Raw genomic sequence first — 5,000 nt, 5'->3', positions numbered from 1 at the left:
TTATTGGATTTTTGTAATTGCTCTCTGCTGCGGGAATGATCTTTTCCAGAAGCAAAGAATATTCTACATGTTTGCAAATTCTAATCTCATATCTTTAGTTTGTTAGAGTTACGGCGAAGTAATCGATTTTTGCTGTAAAACTATCACGTATCTAAAAGAATAAAGAGAGAGAGAGAGAGAGAGAGAGAGAGAGAGAGAGAGAGAGAGAGAGAGAAGGGAGCTGCGTTTTCCCCTACACCACACAGCTGCCGATATCCCTAGACACACACAACAACAAAATGGCGTCCCACGGCTCCCCGCATTCTGTTCCTTTCTCTCTTGTTTTCCACCGCTCTGTGAAATTCTCTCTCTCTCTCTCTCTCTCTCTCTCTCTCTCTCTCTCTCTCTCTCTCTCTCTCTCTCTCTCTCTCTCTCTTAATAAGTTTTCATTTGCTTTTTAATTGTAATCATCAGCCTTTTTGTATCGTTTTATTACATCAAAGTAAAGTGACTTTGTCTTTCGAAAATCTCAAAAATAGCTTTGATTTTTTTTTCAGATCTTTTTTGTAAAGAAACTCAAATAATCTTTAATTGGGAGCGGTTTCCTATTATCATTATTAAATACACGTCTCATCGACATAACCTAAAATGTCATATTAGCTCTGAATCTATGCTGTAATGAAATACGTATTTTAATTTCTATTGTTATCAGTTTAGTAAATTTTATTTTTTAATGAACATGATAAGAAAACACTATAGTTATCCTATTATATGAGATTGCCATTAATCCGAAAACAATGATCACTTTCTTTAGATCTTTCCAATTATTTGGTAACCGTCTTATTTTTAGTATGAAATTTTCAGTGATTTTCGGAGTTACGACTTATTATGTATTGATAATCCAATTGTATGCGTGCAATGGTGATTTTCTTAGCAAGAAATGCTGGAGAATACAGTGCCGGTATATGTATGATAGGCTAAAGTAGGCGATCTACGGGGTAATGGATATTTCGAGAAAAAAAAAAAATCAGTAGTTTTGATGGGACTTTTTAAAAGTGATATTGGAAATCGTGTTCAAGTATTTTTATACGGTATTTCTTGTTTTCCTTAGTGTTTGGCTTTAAGGTACTATAAATCAAGTCATTTATATGTATATAAACACACCCACACACAAACACACACACACACTCACATATATATATATATATATATATATATATATATAAATATATATATATATCTATATCTATATATATATACATATATATAACTATATATATGCATATATATATATATATATATATATATATATATATATATATATATATATATATATATATATATATATATATATATATATATATATATATATATACATATATATATATATATATATATATATATATATATATATATATATATATATATATAAATTTATTAATTTTGATTAGCCAAAAAATCTCTGGAAGTTGTTTAGTTACAGAGGCATTGAAGATTTTACGGTACATAGTAACTGAATATAGTTAAGTATGAAGTTTATTTGCTGTGATGGAGGCGAAGTAATAAGGAAACGTCAAGTTTCGTTCATATTCCTTTTTCTGGTTGGAGGGATTGATTGAAACGAAGTAGGCTCCACCGATTGAACACGAAATGACTATTTAGATGCCAGTCTTCTCTTATATCATCATCATCATCTCTGTCATAACATCGTTGTATGACCTATTTACCTTTGTGAATATCGCCGCCATAAGCAAAATTGTAAATGACAATAATTAATCGCATTGTATTAAATTGACTTGCGTCCTTTTTTATTTCCAGAATACGACTCCTGGAAGGACTGGAATAATGCCATTAACTTTTCATACCTATTTTTCCTTTCGGAGAAAATGTTTATAGCACCACGATCTAGGCACATATCTCAAAATCCAATCTTGCAAAGTAGCTATTGTTTCCTTCTGTCAGATTTTATTGTGGAATGATAGGATTACTTTGCTTGAATGGAAATGCTCATAGAAAATACTACAAAAACAGTTGTAACAGAAATGAAAAGTAAAGCAACAACGACATTAGCTTTAATGATGATTATAATAACTAATAAGTTTTGGAGTACTTGACTGGAATTAATTACGAGATTTGATAAATAAGGACAGTCTGTGAAAGGATCATTTCTTGAATTAACATTCATATATTTATGTAGCTTTTAAGAACCTTAGAATTTACATTTAGGCCAAGATGTAGCCTATATACCCGCATGAGTGTTATGAATAATATATGATTTGTAAAAAGTAAAGAAATATTTTTTTTTTTTAAATCGTTATTTTCTGTTTAACTGAAACTTTTAGTTGATGTAATTTATGTTATATACAGTATTTACAGACGACTTCATAATTTCATTCAAGCACAGTCAATTTTTGTACTTGGTAGTACGCACACATTCGTATCATATATACTGTATGTATGTATATATATATATATATATATATATATATATATATATATATATATATATATATATATATATATATATATATATATATATATATATATGTATGTATGTATGTATGTATGTATGTATGTACATGTGAGTATGTATAAAAGTTTATTATATGTGTGTCTGTGTATATATGTTTCTGTTTATAAAAACTCATGAGAGATAAAATAGTGTTCGAGGGGCTGAAAGACACTTTATAATATATTTCTGCTGTTTCGTAATTATTACGTGTAACATTTGATCTCTTGGTAACCAATTGATTTGCCCCTATAGAAAAATGGAGTAGCCTAAGTAGCATGATATTTTTCATTTATTTGCAAAAATATAAAGTACAGATACATATGTGAAATTACCCGGAAATCAACATTGAAATCAAAACAATATTACTTTTTGTAAGTTAAATGCAGGAGTTCAATTATATCTGAAAATATATTATCTCCCCTATATAATGCAGAGCAAGTGTGTGGAATTCTGATATATATATATATATATATATATATATATATATATATATATATATATATATATATGTATATATGTGTGTCTGTATATATATATGTGCATATATATATATGTTTATATATGTATATATATATATATATATATGTATATATATATGCATATATATATATATATATATATATATATATATATATATATATATATATATGCATATATATGTATATATATATGCATATATATATATATATATATATATATATATATATATATATATATATATATATATATATATATATAAAACATATATACAGTATATATAACATATATATATATATATATATATATATATATATATATATATATTATATATATATATATATATATATATATACTGGTGAGAGGGGTTGCGTTTGTGTGTATTTTTATCTAAATATTTAGCCGTAATTTTTGACGGGTCGCGGACACTAGTATTTATCTAATGGTAGACAGGCTCAAATGCCAAATTTTCATCCATCAAAGTTTTATCGTTTTTTCTGTCTTATAATTATAAAAAAAATAATATTAAATAGTATTCAGCTCTCAATATTCTGAAGTTTCCTGCATCTTTAGAATAAGCGTTTTCTCTTCATACAATTTTAGTGCCCTATTCAATTGAATAATTTTATCACCTTATATTAGTATTAAATCTGTTTTATTTCATTTTTTTAAATATAATATACAAGCCGAATGTTAATATATGTTTTCTGAAGTTTTCTTGTTCACATCCGATGTCATATTGAATTTTCAATGTAATGGAGTAGTTAAGTGTGCTACCGTGAGTGGCTGAAGATTCTCCCATTTAATATGTAAACATTTATTGAGTTGGCCAATATTATATTAAATTCGTCCTGAAGATCAGAAAGAATCAAGAAGATGAATAATATCGTATTGTAAGAAATCAGTGAAAAAGGGAAATAGAAAGCGACTATTTTGAAGCAGATCATTATACTAAATAATATCGTAAAGTTTATATTTGTTTTATTTCATCATTATTTGTTTCACCATTGCTTTTATTTTTCTTTCTACTCTCATAATGGAAGGATATTGACGACAGAAACTTTTGTTTATATTATATTTATTATCGCACTTTAAAAAATTGTTTGTCATTTCCTGGGTTAATGATCTCTGTGATTGCCATACTAGAAACATCGAATGATTATTATCAAAAGGTTTTTTTTTTTAAGTTAGTAAATCATTGGTTCGAAATTTGGATAATATTTTAATTTTCTTTATTTTAGATTGACTAAAAGCTTAGGTAAATATTAGATCATATCACCATTGAAATCTTGCTTATAACGTTATATAATATCACAAGGAAAAGGAACATCTGAATTATATTATAAGGAGATAATTTTGTATAAATGTGTTATTTTTTCTAGCCATATATTATGATATCTTTTAGTTGAAAAGAACAAGGAAAGCTATTAACAAATATTGTTGTTAAGCAAAGCATAGAACAAAATTAATATATATCGGAAAATGATCCATAAGTCAGTAAGCAACGTTAGTTACATGCTGGAGGTTATTTGAAGAATAAAAAAATTTTCTGTATTGGAACTGTAATGCCATATAATCTTTATATTACATCAATATCATTATAAACCTTCCCATATCTCTCCATCTATCTCCCAAGAGTCATGAACTAAGATTGCTGTATATGACTATTGATCTGAAAAATAATTTGCCTTAGGAAATTAGTGTAAGATAAAATTAGTATTTTCTATAAACTCATTTCTAGTCTATAAAACTGGAAATCACGGAAAAAATGCCACGAAAAGAGTTAATACAGCGATTATACAATGTCAGTTGCTAAAGTGTGCGGTACGTAGCCTTTAAGGAAAAGGAGTATTGTATTGACTAGGCAGTTTATTTTAGGCCATTAATTAAGAGATTATTCATTCATCCAAGAAAAGGAATCTATGGAATTAAGTTATCTTAGGACCTTACATTTAACTGATATAGGTCAAGAAATCTTTTGGATGGAATACCTAACAAAGTGAAATTTTGACAAATGCAAGTGTTGAAGGAA

At 27.0% G+C, this 5,000-nt stretch overlaps 1 protein-coding gene across 1 annotated transcript in view; it reads left to right on the top strand.

Moving 5' to 3' along the window:
* Positions 1–5,000, top strand: part of Dfd (Deformed) — a 46,728-nt gene that overhangs the window by 27,681 nt on the left and 14,047 nt on the right. The gene's annotated exons all lie outside the window — the stretch shown is intronic.

Source organism: Palaemon carinicauda, chromosome 21 (assembly GCF_036898095.1).
Source record: "Palaemon carinicauda isolate YSFRI2023 chromosome 21, ASM3689809v2, whole genome shotgun sequence".
NCBI classification, from domain to species: Eukaryota; Metazoa; Arthropoda; class Malacostraca; order Decapoda; family Palaemonidae; genus Palaemon; species Palaemon carinicauda.
The sequence above is the reverse complement of the archived record's forward strand: the minus strand, read 5'-3'. Positions and strand labels throughout refer to the sequence as shown.